This window comes from Oryctolagus cuniculus, chromosome 13, assembly GCF_964237555.1.
Source record: "Oryctolagus cuniculus chromosome 13, mOryCun1.1, whole genome shotgun sequence".
Classification (NCBI taxonomy): Eukaryota; Metazoa; Chordata; class Mammalia; order Lagomorpha; family Leporidae; genus Oryctolagus; species Oryctolagus cuniculus.
This window is the reverse complement of record NC_091444.1, coordinates 37,919,541-37,940,733: the sequence shown is the minus strand read 5'-3', so window position 1 is coordinate 37,940,733 and position 21,193 is coordinate 37,919,541. Positions and strand designations below refer to the sequence as shown.

Genomic DNA, 21,193 nt, shown 5'->3' with positions numbered 1-21,193 from the left:
AAAAAAAAAATTGAGAGGCAGAGAGAGAGAAATCTCCCATCAGCTGATTCATTCACCAAAGGCTTGGGCCAAGCTGAAGTCAGGAGCTGAGAACTCAATCCAGGGCTCCCACGTGGGTAGCAGGAACTTAAGTTCTTAAGCCATCACCTGCTGCCTCCCAGGGTTCACATTAGCAGGCAGCTGGAGTCATGGAGTCAGGAGGAGGGCTGGGACTTGAACCCAGGCACTCAGAAACAGAACACGGCCAAAGCTCCCCAGGCCAAAGCTCCCCCCTACTTGACAGTTTAGAAAGGTCATTTGGGTGAGCATTTGGCACAGTGGTTAGGATGCCACAGCCCATGCTGGAGTGCCTGGTTGAAGTCCCAGCTCCTGTACTCCCGCTACAACTTCCTGCTAATGTGCATCTTGGAAGGCAGCAGATGACAGCTCAAATACGTGGGTCCCTGCCACCCACACGGGAGACTTTGGCCTGGCCAGTCCTAGCTGTTACAGGCATCTGGGGGAGGAAACCAGTGGATGGAAGATCTCTGTCTCTCTAACATTCAAATAAAATGAAAATAAATACACGAATGAATGTTTCAAAGAAAGAACGTTATGCGTGTTTCATTTGGTCCTCACAGTAATCTCATGAGGTGGTTATGGTTCTGATTATCAGCTGTTTGGGATGAAGTCTAAGGAGTAGGTAACTGGCAAGCCTCACACGCAGAGCCTCTGAATCCAAATGCCAAGTTTTGAGAGGTAGGCATTGTGGTGCAGTGGGGTGAGCCACCACCGGGGACGCCTGTATCTGGTACTGGAGTGCCAGTTCAAGTCCCGGCTACTCCACTTCCAATCCAGCTTCATGCTAATGTGTCTAGGAAGGCAGCAGAGGATGGCTCAAGTGCCAGGGCCCCTGCTATCCAAGTGGGAGACTTGGATGGAATTCTGGGCTCCTGGCTTCGGCCTGGCCCAGCCCCAGCTGTTGCAGGCATTTGGGGAATGAACCAGTGAATGAAAGACAGGTGTAGGGTTGTTTGTGTGTGAGAGAGACTCTGCCTTTCAAGTAGATTAAAATAAAAAGCAAGCATTTTTTAAAAAAGACAGATGCAGGGTGTTGTGTAGGAACTACACCTTGATAGTGCTTTCTTTTGGTTAAAAGGATCAAATTCCTTTAAGGAGAGACCCACTAGGAATATCTGACTGCAACTCAAATTTCAAGCGACGGGGTAACCAGCTGGTGGTTCCTTAAATGCTATACTGTGTTTCTAAGAGCGAATACCCATGGCTTCATGAAATACTAAGCCTGTCACCTGTTTCACGTGACATAATTCACCAAGACAGCAGCGTGCTCTGCCCTCACCCGGCCCAGACAGTGGTGCTGAGCTCGGTGCTGTTGGGAGGAAACATTTTCCAAAGATCCCAAAAGTTTTTCATTCGTTTCCCAATTTCTGGAGTTGAGGGAGACCATTAAGGTGGAAGCATCTGAAGTCCTGTTGTGTAGTTCTGATTCCTTACTTCTCTCCCTCACCCCAGCGAGCAAAATATTTTTAACTAAGTCAGGAAGTGCCCTTATCACCCAATTTCTTTTATTTATTTTAATATCTGCTCATAAAAGCTTTCCCAGGAAGAAGATCTGCACACAAGGATCCTAACAGCTCTGTTCACTAGGGCTTACTGTGGGCCAGGCCCTGAGCGAACTCTTTGCGTGCATGGTTGCATTAGCTCATTTCATAGTCACAAAACAGCTCCAGGTAGCTACCATTATCCTCCTATTTCACAGGCGAGGAAAAGGAGGTTGTGGTGCACCCCCCAGTCCCAGCTAATAGTGGCTTCCAGGTCTGCTTGTGTAAAGCACACCCATGTTTTTAACAGATAAGTTTGCATAGATAAGCTACAAATAGGCTGCCGTCATTTCAAAGTCACCTACTTCAACTTCAAAGGACACTGTTTTGGGGCCATCTGTCCTTGACAGGTGACTTGATGTACCCTGGGGGCTGTACGGTGTTGTCCTTCTCATTCCACCTGGTTGGCCTGTATCTGCTACAGGGCTTCTTCCCTCAAGGACACCTGTTACACAGCCCCATCAGCAGTAGCCTCCTTCAGTGTGCCCTGCCTGGGGCACTCCCCATCAATGTCAGAATCCACCTCCCCTAAGATAACTTCTGGGAACCCTTCTCTTCTGGGTGCCCCCACATGACTCCATGGAGTCTCCCTGTGCTGAGCGAGTTTGGGGCAGTTATATACTAGTCTGGATAAAACCAAGGCTGGCTGGTTCCAATGCTCTGCAGAGCTCCCAGCCTGCCTCCTGGTGAGTTTTCCAGTAGTTGGAAGCCTGTGGCCTCCCAGTCCAGGTAAAAAGTCTGTTTACCCTTCTTATCTGTTGCTAACTCTCCATCTGTAATGACCCCACTTATCTCAGAGCAGAAACAATCCTCCTGGGGACCGAGCACCTCCTGGGGCCCAAGCATCTGACGCCTCGCAGCTGTCTTTCCACGCAGCTGCCACGTCCAGTCTCCACCCTCCATCCTGCTCTCCTGCGGGAGCTGGGTGTCCCTGGACCTCTGCAGCTGCTGGTGGGGCTCAGCCCCCAGGGGAGCGTGGAGCCCCCAGAGGGGACCTCCCTGGCTCCTGGAGGGGCTCAGACCATCATTCACCTCTGTTTTAAAAAACTGGCCCATAGTCTTGCCTCAAATTTATCACAAAAATGCTATTTCCTCTTAAGTTACCTATACACTTAATATAATAGTAGTAATACGATTTAAGAAACATTTGGAACTTAGTTGATTCTAAGGTTTATAAGGAAAAATTGAAGCCAAAGCACAGCCAGAAAACAATCTGAAAGGGAAGGGAGCACCATCCGCCGCTGCAGTGTGCGTCAGGCTGCTGCGATCACACGGTGCAGCACAGTGTCTGAGCTCACAACGTCCAGGGAAGGTACCCACGCGGGGACTTGGTTGAGAGCGCCATGTCCGAGTGGCACTGGAACTGAGCGTCCATGCAGCAAGAAACCAAGCTGCAGTTCGTCTTGTCACAAGGACAAATTCTAAATGGAGTAATTCTTATAGATCAACAGCTAACAGTATACTTATGTACATATTTTCATGTGCACATTATCTGCACATAAATGTGATAAACCTGGCCTTTTGTGTTCTTTGTACCTCATGGTTTACATAATGTATCTTATTTATATTTTAAGATATATATCATAATGGGGTTTAATATAAACATAACAGCTGTATGAATTCATAAACATTCCAGGAGACAATGTGAGAATTTTGGTATAATCTCAGAGTGGAGACGGGATAGCTAATGATGGTCTGGAAGCTATAAAATTTTAAAGCTAATATTTTGGTTCAAAATAAGATAAATTCAACTAAAGTAAAAAAAAAAAATTACATGGTAAAAACCACAAAATGCTCTACCAAAGAGAAAAAAAAAATGACACAGAAAAAAATATCTGTTTTTCTGATCTCAGCTCACAGGTTAACTTTTCTAGGATAAAAAGAGAAAAAGGATCAGAGCCTACTAGAAAAATGGGCGGGTATATAAGCAGAGCTAACAGAGAAAGAACACATTAATGACTCTTAATAGGTTAACTCTTCACTAACTCTTCACTAACAGTGCCTCGTCACGTTGTCATTGGAGAATTTACAACGAGCTACCGGGAACTTTGTAGAGGGCAGTCCCAATTCAATGTATACGAGGTGGTGAATCCCAAAAAGAAAGGAAAAAAGAAAAAGTATACCAATTCTGGAACAGTAACGTTACTCTCCCTCTTGGTAGAAACGGAAGTTTCTTTTCTTGACTACATCAAGGGAGGCTTTCTGCTATGGCCTGAGAAGGCAGTAGAAGACGGCCCAAGTCCTTGGGCCCCTGCACCCTTGTGGGAAACCTGGAGGAAGTTCCTGGCTCCTGGCTTCAGATTGGCACAGCTTCTGCTGTTGGAACCGATTGGGAAGTGAACCATCAGATGGAAGACCTCTCTCTCTCTTTCTCTACCTGTCTGTAACTCTGCCTGTCAAATAAATAAATCTTTAAAAAAAAAAAAGAAAAAAAAAAAAGGCAGGTGGTCAGTGCATCACCACACTCCATGTCAGAGTGCCAGGTTCCACTCCCTGCTACTGCATTTTCCAATCCAGCTCCATGCTATGCACCTGGGAAAGCAGCGGAACACGTCTAAAATCCTTGGGCCCTGCCACGCGTGTGGGAGACCTGGATGGAGTTGCAGGCTCCTGGATTCAGCCTGGCCCAGCCCTGCTGTTGTGGCCAACGGGGGAGTGAACCAGCAGGTGGAGGATCTCTCTGTCTCCCCGCCCCGCCCCCCCCCCATCTTTCTGCCTTTCAAATAAACATATAAGCCTTCAAAGAAAAAGGTGCTCATCCTCACACACCATACAAGAAATGTGAAGAAAAACTACACCGAGATACCGCTTTCACCTTTCAGATTACAAAGATCAAACAGCGTGACGATCTGGAGAGGCGCGGGAGACACCTCTCTCATGGGGGCCATCTCCCTAAAGGCCACGAGCCACCTGCCCAACCAGCCACGAGCCCGCCTGTAGACACACACGCAGGACACACAGCAGCGCCAGGCCGCACTGTCGCCACGGCGGCTTGGGAAACAGCCGGCCACGCCCTCACAGCGGGCCGTCTGCGTAGGGAACACCTCCACAACTGTAAAAGGGAACCGGGACGCTGGGATCTCCCAGAGACATCACATAAAACCAAGCAAGGCACAGAGCAGTGTGCACCTGCTGTGCCACACAGAAAAATAGGAAACACAAAAGGGGGAGGAAAAAAGAGGCCGGCACAGTGCCTCTCCCTTGGGTGAGGCAGAACTTTGCGACCTGGAGGGATTTCCGGGTGATGGGTAAGGAAATGAGCAATATGTAGCCTTTTGTGCACTCAGATGATCGTTTTTATGACCGAAAGCCTTAGTTTAGTGCCCTCAATACATCCTCCAGACTGTGTCCTGCTCACAGGCCAAACGGAGAGCTTCCTGTCAGTTATTCGGAGATGCAAATGCTGCTTTATGGTGGAAGTCCTCGAGACAGGAGCAGCCAGTCATCTGGCTTATTCCGGTGTCTCTCCAGAGTGCGTTCTGGGGAAACTCCGTCCTCAAGAAGTGAGTGGGAGTTCCTTGAGGGAACGTTCTATGGTCAGGTAAGCTTGCGAAACACACAGCTAACCAGGTCAAGTGCGGAGACGCCTCGGAGCACCTCAAAAATCTCACAAGGTGGTGGGGGTGGGGTGGTGCAAGCTCAGACTTAGGGGCGCCCAGAACCACCCTCTCCCCATTGATGTCTCACACAGCCAGCATCCCCCGGGCCCTCTGGGCCTGCCTGGTGGGTTCTCCACGACTTCCCCAAGGCCACAGGAGATGTGTCCACGGCCCTCGGGCGAGTGCCTGCAGCAGCTGAGGTGCCCTGGACAGCCCCCGGCCTTGTTCTCTCCAGACCTGAACCCTCTTCTTTCTGGACTGTCTTTGCTTTAGGGCTATTTTCCTTTATGGTTTGTGGGTCAGGGTTTGCGCCCCTGGTTCGTGGAATGAGGCGTGGCCTTTGCAAACACTAAGGCACTCTGACTCACTGGCCCTCATGCGCCCCTCCTGGCCAGCCTGTGGGACAAGAATAGGGGGAGAGGGGTCAGCGCAGGGGCACTGCCCATCTAACAGCCCCTGCGCCTCCCCGGGGAGTCAGGCGGCTGCTAGGGATGACCGATGGCCACGGCCGTGTCAGCCAGGGCCTGCTGGGGGTTCCCCATGAGGGAGCATGCAACTAGAAGCAGGCCAGACCAACTCCACCCCACAGCTCCTTGCCAGCATGCACACAGCAAACAACACAGGATGGATGCCCATGTGACAAATATTTGCCAAACGACAGTAAGATTCCGGTTTTGACAAAAACAAGTTGGAAAAGGCTCCATTAAGACCGCCCCTGCCTTTGCAGTAGCTAACACAACCCCTGCATTTGCTCTTCGGAGATGACATACGAATACCCCCAAGACGACGACACCTCAGTGGCTCGCTCTCTCTCTACCAGCCCCTTGGTTTGCCTGGAGCTTCTCTGTTTCCCACTCTTTCCTTCTTTTGCTTCTTCTCTTCTCACCGTGGTGCCCGGTCTCATAAACTGTCATCGACACCAGGACACCAGCAGTGGGCTCACAGCTGCAGGCTCCAGGGACACAGGTGGGCCACTCTGTCCTCTGTGCGCTCCCCAGAGCTAGCTAGCACAGCCTGAGCAGCTGGGGAGAGGGATGGGGACTTTTCTGCCTGCCTGCTACCTAGGACAAGTCCACCTGGGCGTCCCTCATGCTTAGGGGCTGCCTGCCCCCTTCCTCCACAAACATCACTGCTTCTGGTCTCCATCTCCTGAGCAGGAGAAAGAGCTAACACCCCACGTCGAGGGATCACACTCAGCCTGCAAACACCCATGGGAGAGGAACCCTTGGGTTTAAACGCCCCGATGTGCAAATGCCTGAAAGGTTTCCAGCGGACACCGGAAGGAGCAGGGTTCCAGGGGTCTGCAGCCAGCAAGGTTAGCTGGTGGTCAGCAAGGGTCCCGAGGCCGCACTTGCCTCCTTATCGTTTGCTTGGGTTGGCACCAAGATGTCCTGCCTTCCCCCAGTGGGCCTCCAGGGTCCCTGCAAGAGGCCCGTCTCACTAGGGGCCGGGTTCACGTCTGTTCTCTCAGAAGAGCTAAACTCACTGTTCCGACCCTGGTGTCTTACCCTGGCTGCCACCTGCCTGCACATCTTCTGCCTCCTGGCCCCGAGGCAGCACCTGCTGGCCCATCCATCTCCAGGTTCCTTGGATCCTGGGCTCTTGGCTGGCCTCTCACTCCCCTCTGCCTGCCTTTGTTCCCCCAGCTCAGCCCCTTGGGATCGCCCTTCCTGAGCCCCTCCCTCCGCAGGCACTGTCCCCTGTCCTGTCCCAGCACCGCTCCGCCACGCACACAAGGAGGAGGCAGGCTCCTCAGGGGCCCTGTGGCCTGCAGGCCAAGGGGGAACTCGGGGCAGGGCTGCTGCCGAGCTGGGCGGACAGGGGTCCCAAGCAAGTGAGCTGGTATGCTCGCTCGCTGTGGCAGGCTCACAGATGTCCCTGTGCAGGCTGCCTATCCCCTTGGGAGGGAAGAGGAAGGTGGAAGGGGAAGGGATGGAGTGGGGGGAGGAGAGGCAGGAAGAGAGGAGGGGAGGGGAGTGAGGAGGGGAGGGGAATGGAAGGAAGGGGGAGGAGAGGAAGAGGGGGAAGAGATGGGGAGAGGGGAGAAGGGGAAGGGAAGGAAGGAGAGGTGAGGGGGGAGGAGAGGGGAGGGGTGGAAGGGAGTGGGAGGAGAGTGGGGGAGGAGGGGAGAGGTGGGAAGGGGGAGGAAAGGGGAGTGGAGGGATGGAGTATGGGAGGGGAGGGGATTGGAAAGGGAAGGAGAGGTGGTAGATGGAAGGGGAGTAGAGGGGAGGGGAAGGAGAGGGGAAGGGAGAAGAGAGGAGAGGAGGGGAGAGGAGAAGAGGGGAGAGGAGGGGAGGGAAGAGGATGGGAGAAGGGAGGGGAGGGGAAGGAGAGGGGAAGGGAGAAGAGAGGAGAGGAGGGGAGGGGAGAGGAGAAGAGGGGAGAGGAGGGGAGAAGAGAGGAGAGGGAAGGGAGGGGAGGGGAAAGGAGAGGGAGGGGAGGGGAAAGGAGAGGGAGGGGAGGGGAAAGGAGAGGGAGGGGAGGGGAGGGGAAAGGAGAGGGAGGGGAGGGGAGGGGAAAGGAGAGGGAGGGGAGGGGAGGGGAAAGGAGAGGGAGGGGAGAGGAGAGGAGAGGGAGGGGAGGGGAGAAGAGGGGAGGGGAGCGAAGGGGAGGCGAGAGGAGAGGGGAGAGGAGGGGAGGGGAGGGGAAAAGAGGGGAGGGGAGAGGAGGGAAGGCAAGAGGAGGAGAGGGGAGAAGAGGGGAGGGGAGGGGAGAAGAGAGGAGGGAGGCGAGAGGAGAGGAGGAGAGAAGAGGGGAGGGGAAGGGAGGGGAAGGGAAGAGAGGGGAGGGGAAGGGAAGAGAGAGAAGGGGAGAAGGGGAGGGGAAGGGAGAGAAGGGGAGGAGGGGAAGGGAGGGGAGGGAAGGAAGGGGAGGGAAGGGAGGAAGAGGAGGGGAGGGGAGGGGAGGGCTTCAGTGAGGAGGGCTGAGGGCTATGGGGTCTGTCTGCATCCTGGGCCTCTGTAAGCTCTCTGGAAGGAGTAGGGGGCAGGTCCCAAAAAGCAGGAAAAAGAGGAAGGGAAGAGCACTGGGGGCTGCAGGTGCAAGCTCGGACCCCAGGGGAGCCTGCAGGGTGCTGCTGCCCCTCACAGCCCCTCCCTCACCGGGGGCAAGGCTGGCTTTGCAGCCCCTTTTCCGCCTTGTCCCCCACAACACAAGACCAGTGGAGCGGCAGTCCATCCCCTGCCTGGACTGTGGGTCCTCCCGGGGAGCTCTGACCACTGCTTCTTCAGCTGATCCACAGCTGCTTAGTCACATCCTCTCCGCCCCACCTCTGGGGTACCTGCTGGCCTCACCGGTCCCTTTTGTGTGCTTCCAAATTCACGCTCTCTCCTGTGCCCCCACTGTTTGGGGAAAGGAGGCCCCAGTGAGACTTTTGGACCTCGAGGCCGGCTGCCTCACCCTGGGTAGAGGGCTTCGCTGTCTGCAGGCGGCTCCCCCTCCTCAGACGCCTGGGTGAGCAGCCCAGGAATCTGCAGCTTGTCCTGCACACCCACGCCTCAGACAGGACCTGCGACGAGGACACCCTCCCAGACAGACCTGATGAATGCCCCTTTATGCTCGGGGCCCTCTCCTGAGAAGCTAAATTCATCCAGGCCACATTAGTAAGTTTCCACAGCTGCAGCCTGGCCCTGGCCTCCTGTTCGAGGGTCAGCTCTGTGCACAGCTGCAGCCGGCGGGGGCTCTGTGGGGAGGGGCTGCAGCCCGTTACTCATACTTGTGGCGCTGGTGGCTCTCCCATAATATTTTTGTTTTCTTGTTCTTTCCCTTCCACCACGACCGCCTTTCCGTCACAAACAGGAAAGTGGGGCAGAGCTGGGGCGCCACCCAGGAAGCCCAGGGTATGCTGGGCTTCTGATGCACCTGTCCCCGCCGTGACCATCTCACCACAGATGCAGCGGCCCGCCGACCACCCCAGAGGGACGGAGTCTGGCTCATCACAGTCCCCAGGCCTGCAGCGGGGAGCAGGTCCTCATTGCTGTAAACACCCCCACGCCAGAACCAGGCCCAGGAAGTCCTTCCTCCTGGAGCGGCAGACAGAACGCCCTGCCCGGTGCCCAGCGCCAGCCCTGCTCACAGAAGCCCTCCCTGCCTCTGCACCCCCATCGTGACTCCTCACCAGGGGCCCCACCCTCCTCTGGGCACCCCTGGCCTCCCAGGCACTCATGTCTTTCTTCTCCCCTGACTCCAAAGGGCTATTTCAGAGGCCAGCTCCCAGCCGGCACACAGCTGTGGAACATGGTCAGATGGTGGCAGTGAGTGTGCTAGGCTTGCAATCTGAGCAGGCTGCCTGGGTGCCCAGGGGCAGAGGAGCTGGGACTGAGCCCTAAGGGCTAGGGGGTGGAGCTTCTTCAGGGAGCGAGGTCCAGGGCAGAGACCCGACAGGAGTGGGGGCGGGGAGCACAGTGCAGGGCCAGCAGGTAGCAGGACAGGCTGTGCTGGGTGGGCCGAGAAGGCTGAGCTCTGGTAGGAACTGGGACTGCAGGGAGTTTAAGCCAAGAGCTCCTCGCCACTTCCACTTCTGCACCAGGCCCTCGGGGCACACGGCACTTGAGCTGTCCAGAATGAACCACCTCCCGCTGCAGAACACACTGCTCCCGCTGCCTTAGGCATGGATGCCTTATGCCTCCCCTACCCCTCTCCATTCACAACCATCCTGGGGACTCCTCCTTGGGGTGTCCCCTGTCACCCCTGGCTGTTCCCCTTCGTGGGACCCCAGCATTCCAGCACTTCACCACCAAAACCTAACACTGGTCATCCCCTCAGCTCCCTGCACACTGGGGTTTCTGGCAGGAACGTCCAAAGTGAATTAGAGATGGACAGAGAACCCGATCAGCACTACAGGGGAGAATTAAGGCCTGGAGGACAGGGAGGCTTGGGGACAAATTAAAGACCTGGGATGGAGAGGACTGGCCAAGGTTGGCACAGGAGGCTGAGACAAGGGTCTTGAATAGAGAGGGGGCACTGTTTTTATTCTGTCTTCTCTGTCTGGCCTGAAGCCCCAGGCACTGCTCTTCCTATACCGGGCACCCAGTAAAGCTGACAAACAGAAACAGAGAGGCGATGGCTGGCCTGTGCCGTCAGGGCACTCAGGCCCTGGGAGTGTCTCAGAAACGCTTGGGGGTTACCCACTGCCTTGCATATTGGGAGCCCCAGAATTTCCCTGCCTCCCCCAAACCATGATGGACTAAGTAGCTGTGGTCACCTGGGTAAAGGACAAGAAGGCTGGTGTTCAAAGAGGAGCAAAATGGCAGCGATAATAGTTCTAGTCTCCCACACTCTTCCAGAATGTTCCATTCCCCATGGGGAAGTGGGGCCTATGTCCCTTCCCCTTGAACCTGGGCAGAACTTTGTCCATCTCAAAGAGCAGGATCTGCCAAAGTGACGCTATGTGACTCCTGAGCGCAGGTCATCTGGGGCGAGCCAGCTTCCTCGACTCTCTCGGGATGTTACCACTGTGCAAGCTCAGCTCCCTTCAAGCCCACGGCATAGACCACGTAAGAATCAAGCTCCCTGGAGCCCCAGCTGATCCACCTCCAGTCTCAGCCCCAGACATGCGGGCAAGGGGGCTTTAGGCAACCACATCTCCACCCTTGTCTGATTGTACTCTCCTGAGAGACCCTGGAAGTCACCTAGCTCAGCCACTCAGCTTCCAGAATGATAAAATGACCACCGTCTCAAGTCATTTATTTTGGGGTGGGCTGCTACACACTGGATGCAGATGCAGTAAGACAGGGACCTTCCTAAACTCAGTGCCTGGGAGTCTGAAATCTAACTCAGGCCAGGCACAGTAACATGCACCTGCTAACAGGTGCCACCTCTGGTAGAGCCAGCAAGAAGAGGGAGCCAACGCCAAGAGAGGCATCAGGATTTGCAAGACACCCAAACACTCTGCGGCCCTTGGGGACACCTCGGGACCGAGATGTGTCCTACAGTCTCCCACGTGTGCTCCCAGGAAGGGCACCTGGGCCAGGAAGCTGAGGAGACAGACAGGCCTGCCTGGGAGGCATTCTCGAGGCTAGGGGGTGGGGCCGTCTCCTGCATGGCTGGCAGGAGGAGTGCCGGCTCCCACAAGCTCAAACATCCCAGCAATGTGGCCCCACGCTGCACGCTGCACGCTCCCAGTGCTCGCCCGTCCTACAGAGCCGACTCCCAGCTGTGGCTTCGTGAGGCTGCAGCAATGCTGGAAAGTGCACCAGTTTGTCTTCAGCACCTGATCCCTGCCTGGCCATGTCCTGTTTGGGGATCTTCACGGCTCAGCACGGGCACTCTGTGCCCTGGTGCCCAGTGACCTCCCCCTTTAACATTTCCACATTTCCCCCTGGACCCCTGCAGTGGTCTTCAAGGGGCCCTTCCCATCCCCCTCCCTCTGGGAACCCCTGGCGGCATCTGTGGCTGTCACAAGGGCCAAAGCTGCTGCTAAACACAGACTACTGCACAGGACAGCTACCCCAGGGGGATTCACGTGGGCCAAGACGGTGGTCAAGACCGGGCCAAGGGCCGGCGCCGCGGCTCACTAGGCTAATCCTCCGCCTTGCGGCGCCAGCACATCGGGTTCTAGTCCCGGTCGGGGCGCTGGATTCTGTCCCGGTTGCCCCCCTTCCAGGTCAGCTCTCTGCTGTGGCCAGGGAGTACAGTGGAGGATGGCCCAAGTGCTTGGGCCCTGCACCCCATGGGAGACCAGGTGAAGTACCTGGCTCCTGCCATCGGATCAGCGCGGTGCACCAGCCGCAGCGCGCTGGCCGCGGCGGCCATTGGAGGGTGAACCAACGGCAAAGGAAGACCTTTCTCTCTGTCTCTCTCTCTCTCACTGTCCACTCTGCCTGTCAAAAAAATTAAAAAAAAAAAAAAAAAGACTGGGCCAAGACTCTGTCTCAAATCTGTCTGCTGCCTTAGAGAAGCGACAGGCTGGCCCAGACCTGACGGCTGCCAGGCCACCTCTTAACCCTCCCTGAGACCACAGTATCTTAACACCCTGCCCAGAAGGGGCAGCATGGGGGAGGAAAGCTACACAGGAGCCCCACTCCCCACCCCCAGCACTGGCGGGCGAGGGCTTCCCTGGAGGACACCTGGTCCCAGGCTGGGGGGGGTGGCAGTTGATGAGTCACTCTGGGCCACTTTCCACTTACTCCCTGCAGCGTCTGGCAGAGCCCAGAACAGGCGACCCTGGGCCGCGAGTTCTCCGCCCACGCACATCACCTCTTTTCCTATCAGGGGCTGGGGGGAGGCCCTGGACTTGACTCACCTCCCAGCCCTTAACACACAGGGTCCTACCCCATGCCCCCCATAGCCGGAGGTGACGATGCTGGGGCCTGCAGGTCACCCCTAACGTGCATGCGCGCACACACACACACACACACACGCACACACACTGTCAAGTGGCGGCTGTGGAAGCTGAGCCCCTTCCTTTCCCAGCCGTTCCTGCTCCAGGAGGATGCCGGTTCCCTGCAGCCTTGCCCCCGCCAGGCCCTGGCCCCATGGTCACTACCCAATCCCAGGGCCCCCAGCACTTCCCTCCCCTGATCACTGCGCTGTCACAGACCCCACAGGAGGGGACGGGGGAGCACGATCCTTGGCTGCCAGCTCTGTCCTGAGTCCCCGCTCTTCCAGGACTTCCCCTCTTCACCTCCTGGAGGAAGCAGGCGGCTGCATACCTACGTACACCTATGTTTCTGACTCGCAGGGGCACTCACGGGGCTGGGCTAACAGAAGGTGGTCCCTCTGGGGCGGGGACGGCAAAGTGCAGGAGCAACGTCACACAGAGGGCTGGCCCAGCAGGAAGGAATGCCGGCGATGCTCTCACTCAGATCCTGCTCCGCAGAGAAACAAGGGACCCACAGAGACACCGTTCAGTCACGTGGTCTTAAAGTTTCCCGCTGTGTGGGAAGAGGAGAGGGACGGACACACGCCTCGCTGTTCTGACACTGTGGCTGAGAACCACAGGGTCCCCGAGGCAGGTGCCTGTGTCGGGAGAGGGGAGAGTCCCAGCTCTGTGGCATGGAAGGACCTCTGGCCCTTTGGGGGCGACACTAGGAAGCAGTGACCATCGCATGAGCTCAGAAAGTTGGAGCAGAGACTTCACTGAGTTTCTGGAGGTTTTCCCTGAACACTGCTTCCTCCACCACACCCTTCTCCAAAACGTCAGTGGCTACCGATGCCCAGGGCCAGGGCTGGGACCCAGCACAACGCAGCTCCATCTCCCGTGGCAGTGCTCCCACAGACACCCGGTCCCTGAGGATACCCCGCAATCCGAATTTGCAGACCCCTTTCTGCACATCACCCCCGGCGCTCCAAGCTTTTCATGCCTGATTCCAGTATCAGCTCACCGCCTCCCCGGACCCCGGCAGATTTTGTTATCCGCATTTTAAGGACAAAGAACCAAGACTAGAGGCTATTTACTCAAAATATCGACGGCATTCATGAGTGGCAGAACCGAGAGGCCAGCCCCTAACTCTTGGACAACCAAACCTTGCACTTGACCCTGATGCTTGCAGGCAGTGACCTGCATCTGTGCCTCGCAGGGAGGGCTCTGCTGTGAGGCCTGGCCTGGCCTGGCTCAGGCCAGCCCAGCCCAGTCTGGCCCAGCCCAGTCCAGCCCAGTCCGGCCCAGTCCGGCCCAGCCCAGCCCAGCCCAGTCCAGCCCAGCCCAGTCCAGCCCAGCCCAGGGAACAAAGGACAGAGGCTGGGTCCCAAAGCTCACTTGTCTGCTGTGCTGCCGAATGACCGGTGACAATAAATTACAAATTCATTGCATTCATTCGTCACATCGCAAGTGCTCAACAACCACAGGTGGCCAGTGACTACCTGACTGGGCAGTGCAGATCCGGAACATTCCATCACTGCTACCCATTCTGTTTCAGTGCTGGTCAAGTATCTGCCTGAGCACACGTCTGCTGGCCAGGCCAGCCAGAGGCAATGCCAGCCACCTCCTCCTGGGCGCCATCGCCCTAGGTGCTGCCGGCCATGACCCCTGCAGACCGCAGGCCAGCTTGCTTCTGAATGCCCTGGGAGGGACCCCTCAGTTGGGAACTGAAGCTGGACACCTGGACAAGGCGCCCAGGACCTCGAAGCAGACATGTCCTTGCTCACAAATAGGCGTCCAGCAGGAGCTTGGGGAGGGGGGATGCAGAATGGACTCGGGGGATGCAGGGGAGGCGACAGCAGGTTTCAGAGTCACAGAGGTAGTCAGGTCTTAGGAAGAGCTGACCCAGCTCTCTCATCGCAGAGACAAGGGGACAGAGGCCACAGCGGGTAAAGCGAGTGGCAACGCTCAGGGAGCACCTGCCCAGGTGAAACATCCCCTCCTCTGACCCCCACCCCCGATCCCAGGGCCCTGGGCAGCAGCGGGGCCCCAGGCTTCAGGGGAAAGTGTGTGGGGACAGTCTCCTCACCCCTGCTGCCACACCAGGGGTGACCTGACCTTCAGACATCTGACGAAGCTGCAGCCCTGCTGTCCAACTGCCACAGCTGGTGTGGTCAGGCCAAGGTCTCTGGGTACCAACAGGGCTATGGTTCGTCCCTGCCCTGTTTGTGAACCGGATGAGTAGCACAGAGAGGGCAGCTCATAGGAGTGGCGGAGCAGCCACAGGGGCGAGGAGAAGCTAAGGGGAGACTGTGACTCATGGGCCCCATGCCTGCCCCAGAAGTCGGGGTGCTGAGGCCGATGGCCAAGTGACCATTTTCAAGAAAAAGAAAAATATTTAGGTGCTGGCACTGTGGCGTAGTGGGTGAAGCCGCAGCCTGCTGTGCCAGCATTCCATATGGGCGCCGGTTCAAATCCTGGCTGCTCCACTTCTGATCCAGCTCTCTGCTATGGCCTGGGAAAGCAATGGAGGATGGTCCAAGTCCTTGGGCCCCTGCACCATGTGGGAGACTCAGAGGAAGCTCCTGGCTTCAGATCGGTGCAGCTCCAGCTGTTGTGGCCAACTGGGGAGTGAACCAGCGGATGGAAGACCTCTCTCTCTCTCTCTCTCTCTCTCCCTCTCTCCCTCTCCTTTTCTCTCTGTGTAACTATTACTTTCAAATAAATAAATCTTAAAAAAAAAAAAAGAAAGCATTTTTTTTTTTCTCCATCAAACCAGTCAACCCCAGGGTGAGCACTTGGCCTAGTGGTTAAGATTCCAGATACACCTTGGTCCCACACTGGGGCACCTGGGCTTGATAACTGGGGCTCCGGCTCTGGACTCAGGCTTTCTGCTGATGCTGATCCTGGGAGCCAGCAGCGATGGCTCAAGTAGTTGGGTCCCTGCCACCCACATGGAAGACTGGGATTGAGTTTCTGGCTCCCAACTTTGGCCTGACCCAGCACGAGCTGGCACCTGGGGCAGTGAACCAGTGGATAGAAGATCTCTGTCTCTCAAGTAGGTAAGTAAAAACTAAAAAACAAAAAATCAAAACAGCCAGCACCTATATTCTAGTATTCTTAACTGCACGCGTTATTTTAAGGCATCTACGAATTCCAGTAGAGGGTCATCTCCATGATCCCCGACTGGCACGCCTGAAGGTCACCACAAACAAGACACGACCGAGGACCTGTCACAGCCAAGAGGGGCCGAAGACGACAGGACAGCTCAGGGTGATGAGCTGCCCTGGGGGGACTGCGGGACAGCAAAAGGACGTTAGGTGAAGAAGGCGAACCAAAGTGCGGCCTTTGATGATGGTGTTTCACCATCGTACCCAATGCCCTCTACTGCCGTAGACGCTAACTACAGGGAAGACCAGGTGTGCCGTGTGCAGAACCCTCGGTTCTGTCTTCTCAATTGTCCTGAAGTTTTCAGTTGTTTTAAAATAGTAAGTCTAACATATTTAAAAAGCAGGAATTGTAAAAGCAAAATTGTAAACGTGTAACTTAAAGATCATTGAAAAAGTTATTTAAAAACATTTACAACTTCAGCTTCTGAAACCCAAGAGTGTGCATCTGCCCCCACCCCCATGTGTCTCCCCTCCCCACACATTCCTCCCCCCAAGTGCTATAATCATGTGCTACCCAAACACAGCTCACCCACAGATCCCACCAGCTTTTCAAAGCATGTCTACTTTCCAACCCAACTTATCTCCTTTCTTTATAAAAGACTTACTTATTATTTCAAAAGTCAGAGTTACAAAGAGAGAGAGACTGACTCTTCCATCTGCCAGTTCACTCCCCAAATGACCACAATGGCCAGCGTTGGGCCAGGTTGAAGCCAGCAGCTTTTTCCGGGTCTCCCACATGGGTGGCAGGGGCCCAAACTCCTGGGCCATCTTCCACTGCTTTTCCCAGGCCATTAGCAGGGAGCTGGATGGGAAGTGGAGCAGCTGGGACACAGTCGGCATCCAGACGGGATGCTGGCGCTGCAGGCAGTGGCTTCACCGGCTATGCCACAGTGCTGGCCCCAAGTCAGTTCCTTTTTCCTCCTTTTCTTCTTCTTTGACATCTTTTTTCTCTTGCACATTTTGGCAGAAGGACTTTTCATGTGGCTGGACTCAGTAATAACCAGTGGCCCCTGGAATCTGTGGAGGACTCCCCAGCGTGCCAAGGGGGTTGGCCTACACTCCTCACCGTGCTGGGAAGGGCGCATACTCATCAGAGATGCTCCTCAACTCATCATAAACTGAAAAGACCCTCAGTCGAAAGCGCATTGATAAGCCTCACTTACCCCAAACGTGCTCAGGACACTTACAGCAACCTACGGTTGGGCAAAACCACCTGACACAGCCCTGAGGATCCCAGGTACCAAACACAGTGCAGGGCCCTGACTCAACGGCTGCCCTAGTGATCGCATCGGTGGCCGCTGCCTAGGGTCTCTAGGAAGGTTCATGGCTCCTGTAGTCCAGGGACACGTCCAGATTCAAAATAAGAAGTGCAGTTTTGGGGCCAGCGTTGTGGCCAGAATCCCAATGGGGGCCGGTTCTAGTCCCGGCTGCTCCACTTCCAATCCAGCTCTCTTCTGTGGCCTGGGAAAGCAGAAGAAGATGGCCCAAGTCCTTGGGACCCTGCACCCGTGTGGAAGACCCAGAAGAAGCTCCAAACTCTTGGCTCCTGGCTTTGGATCGGTGCAGCTCCGGCCGTTGCTGCCATATGGGGAATGAACCAGCGGATGGAAGACCTCTCTCTGTCTCTACCTCTCTAACTCTTTCAAATAAATAAAATAGTTTTTTAAAACAAACAAACAAACAAACAAAAAGAAGTGCAGTTTCTGCTGAATGCGTACCAGTTTTGCACCATCACAAAGTCAAAATAAACCACGTCAGGTCAGCACTGTGGTCCAACGGATTAAATTGCCACCTATGAGGCTGGCATCCCACGTGAGCACCAGGTCAAGTCCCAACTGTTCCAGCTCCCTGATGGTGCAGTTGGGAAAGCAGTGGAAGACAGCGTAAGTGCTTGGACCCCTGCCATCAATGTGGAAGACCCAGGTGGAATTCTAGGCCCTGGCTTCAGCCTGGCCCAGCCCCAGCCACTGCAGCCATTTAGGGGGAGTGAACCAGCGGATGGAAGATCTGTCTCTCCCTCTAACTCTGCCTTTCAAATAGATAAACAAACCTTTTAAGTTATGGATGTCTGTATCCCCATTTAACAGACGAGAAAGCTGGGGCTCAGGGATACTGGGTAACCTGCCCGAAGTCACACAGGCAAATAAGGGTGGAGTCACAGTACTGGAAACGTCACCTTCTGCAGTGCTACTCCCACTGGCCCTGCCCCTTCCCACTCTGTCATGCTGGGCAGATGGGAAGGGCCAAACAGCTCCTCGTGGGTGTCCTGGGGGGCCCAGGGGGCTTTTGGGGATGGGGTCAGGGTGAGCCACCCTTAAGGTTCCTGCAGAACTTGGGGCTGCACTGTTTCAACAGCTCAGACAGCACCAGCAGCCTTGGTCTCTACCCCAGGAAGCCAGGGCCGGCCAGGGCTAAGTCCCATGTGCCTTCCAGGCAGGGTTAGCAGCCTCAGGGTAGGAGAGGCTCAGCATTCGAACTTGCTGGTCCCTGGGGGCCATTCCAAGTGGCAATCACCACCAGCAACTGCAAAGCCACCCCGAGTACCACTCAATACTGTCGGTGACTCACTGTCAAGGCCGCCCTGCAGACACGACCTGAACTGCTGAGCCTTCCAGGAAAGACAAGGGATGCTTGCGGCTAACCACCCGTGGTCAGTACAGTGAAGGCCACAGAGGATGTCACCTGCGCAGGTGCCCTGGGGCACCCGAGCGAGTGTCAGGGTGGAAAGGGCAGGAAGAAGAAATGGATTTTTCCGAAGACTGCTCCTTAGCACGGCACCCTGGCGACTCGGAGGGTGCCGGGGTCAGAGCTCATCCCCTCCAGCACCGTCAGGGGCGTGTGGCTTTCCAAGTGCCCGCCCCTCTCTGTGCCTCCTCTGCATGAGGGCGATGAAGTTACTTCTGAGTAGGGACGACCGCGTGAGCCGACGTGAAGAGCTGCTCCACAAGCTACTGCACAGGCGCTGGGCAGCGTCGCTGCCCCGGGTGGGAGCCAAAGGGCGATGTCGTGGCCCTCGGAGCTTCCCCACGGGAACGAGGGCAGCTGGGTGGGAGCCAGGGCAGCCCCACCACAGCCCAGCGCCACTCCTCAGGGGGCCTTCGGGCCCTCCTCTTCCCTCCCTGTTTTTAGAACGCTGAGGCTCCGACTGAGGACTTGGCCACCGTCTTCCAAGCACACATAGAGCCCAGCCTCCTGTCTCTGGCCACGTGGCGGGTGTTGCTGCCGTGGCCCCTGGTCCGGATGCTTCTGAGCCTCCTGGGACACAGTGACGTCACCACCCCTTCACCATCCTAGCCCAGATGCCAGGACCAGGGCGGGAGTTCAGTAAACCACGTTTCACAGGCAGCCATCTAACCAGGTTCCCCTCTGAAATAAAAGGCCGGGAGAGCAAGCTGGCCAACGTAGCACTGAGTACGAAACAAAGAAATGAGGCAAACCTTGGAAACCCCAGGCCAGGGGCCGGCCCTGCAGCATAGTGGGTTGAACTTCCACTTGCAACGCAGGTGTCCCCTATCGGAGTGCTGATTCAGGTCCCAGCTACTCTGCTTTCCATCTAGCTTCCTGCTAATGCAGCAGGTGATGGTTCAAGTATTTGGGTTGTTGCCACCCATGTGGCAGACCTGCACGAAGTTCTGGGCCCAGCTCCAGCTGTCATGAGCATTTGGGGAGTCAATCAACAGAAAGGAGGTTTCTCTATCTCCCTCTGTCACTCTGCCTTTCCAGTAAGTAAATATTTTTTAAAAAGAGAGAACTTACAGACAAGTTTCTGAGAAATTTAAAAACTTCAAAAATGTTTACATTTCAGTTTGGCTTGCTGCATCCAGAGGGGACTTTCTCCCAGGAATGTAAGCTTTGCCAGTCTCCTCCGCAAACGGCCTGCTGGTATTTAAACAGAACTCCAACCACGCATTTGCTAGTTGCAACCTGCCCTTAAGATGTTGATAAACCTTAAAGTAGATGTTTAGTCTGAGTATGTGTTTAGCAGGTGCCATGTTTGTCTCCATTTGCTGAAGTCCCCAGGGTTGTTCAAAGTCTCCATCTATGGTACAGTCTTAGGAATTTCTGTCCTAAGCAGTGGTGTTTAGTCTGAGTATGTGTTTCGCAGGTGCCATGTTTGTCTCCATTTGCTGAAGTCCCCAGGGTTGTTCAAAGTCTCCATCTATGGTACAGTCTTAGAAATTTCTGTCCTAAGCAGTGGGTGCTCCAGGAGCACCCAGGCTTCCACCTGTGGGAGAGTGCACAGGAAAGCAGGGGTGTGCTTCCTGCAGGTCACAACCTGCACTAGCATCTTAGCAATCCGCACAGCGCGCGAGCTCTGCACAAAGCGGGCTTCTCAGCCCAGCCCTGGGTCATGCTCTCCCTCGGGGGCCATGCGATCCTAATGACTCACACAGAACTTGACACCCATCAGGGCTGTGTGCCCAGCCTGGGGCTGCCCCCAGGATGAGCCGTCCAGGGAGTTCTGGACATGGAAATGCTAAGCTACCCAGGAAGGCAGACAGGCCCTGGATGCCCCCATCCCTTCCAGTGCCCCCTCTGGGAGTCTAGCTCAGGGGTTAAACACATGGGCCCTAGGTTAGACTGCATTTCCTGCTTCGCCTATGTAAGAACCTCAGTGTGCTCATCCATAAAATGGGAATAATAATAATAATCGTGGTACCTTAGGAACTTTGCAAGCAGAGCTGAGTGTCTGGCGAATAGCACATGCTGTTCCTAACTGTCACAGCTGTTACTAGGAGTGTCAGAGCCCCTGTGAGTTGAAAGAAAAGGAACTATAATTCCAGCTAATCAAGTTTGGGATTGATGGATTTATTTGGGGAGTCAGATGGCAGGAAACAGGTTTTTTGTTTCTCCGAGCCGGTATTCTGTTCCAGTAATTGCAGGCTCACAAAGTATAAACCTACAGAAAAATGGAGGGTAGCTTCCAAGAGAACTTAAGTAATGAGCACAGGTCCTGCCCTGGGGACGTCATAGCAAGCCTGGGGCTTTCATCCCAAGGCTGGAGGAGCCCTCTCTCCACAACCTGGTCCAAGACTTTCTCAGGCAGGGATCCAGACACCTCGCAACTCACACCTCAGCCACGCAGCGGCTTTGCTCCAGTGAGCACCACAACCCTACAGCAGCGCGCAGTGATACCGCGAGGAGCCGGCCTGCAAATACCGAGAACGCCTGGTGCCTGAACTTCCTCTCGCGCAGCGCTGGGTTTCCTCTTCCTTTACAATGAGTCATCTCCCCGCTTCCCAAACCACAGCCGAACGATGGCGGGGCGGGGCGGGGCGGAGGGTCCTCCCTCTGGGTGTGGGCCCCTGGAAATTCCGGCCTAGGACGGCCCAGGGACCAAGGGGAAAACTACAGAAGCCCTCCTGACCTTGCCCGCACGCCCAGTGCGCACGCGCGCGCGCGGGGGGGGGGGGGCGTCTCAGCGTGGGGCTGCAGGGAGGACCCCCGCCCCAGAACCAGAACTGCGCTGGCAGGGAAGGGAGAGAAGCCGTGGACGTCCCCTCACCCCTCCCCCGGGTC

At 55.8% G+C, this 21,193-nt stretch overlaps 1 protein-coding gene and 1 long non-coding RNA gene across 4 annotated transcripts in view; both read right to left on the bottom strand.

The window, feature by feature from the left end:
- Positions 1-21,193, bottom strand: part of CAPN2 (calpain 2) — a 50,976-nt gene that overhangs the window by 21,721 nt on the left and 8,062 nt on the right.
- On the bottom strand, positions 9,046-21,192 carry LOC127483543 (uncharacterized). Its single transcript, XR_007909931.2, has 2 exons — positions 20,334-21,192; positions 9,046-19,898 (listed from the first exon to the last, which is right to left on the bottom strand). It is a non-coding gene; the product is annotated as an uncharacterized lncRNA (long non-coding RNA).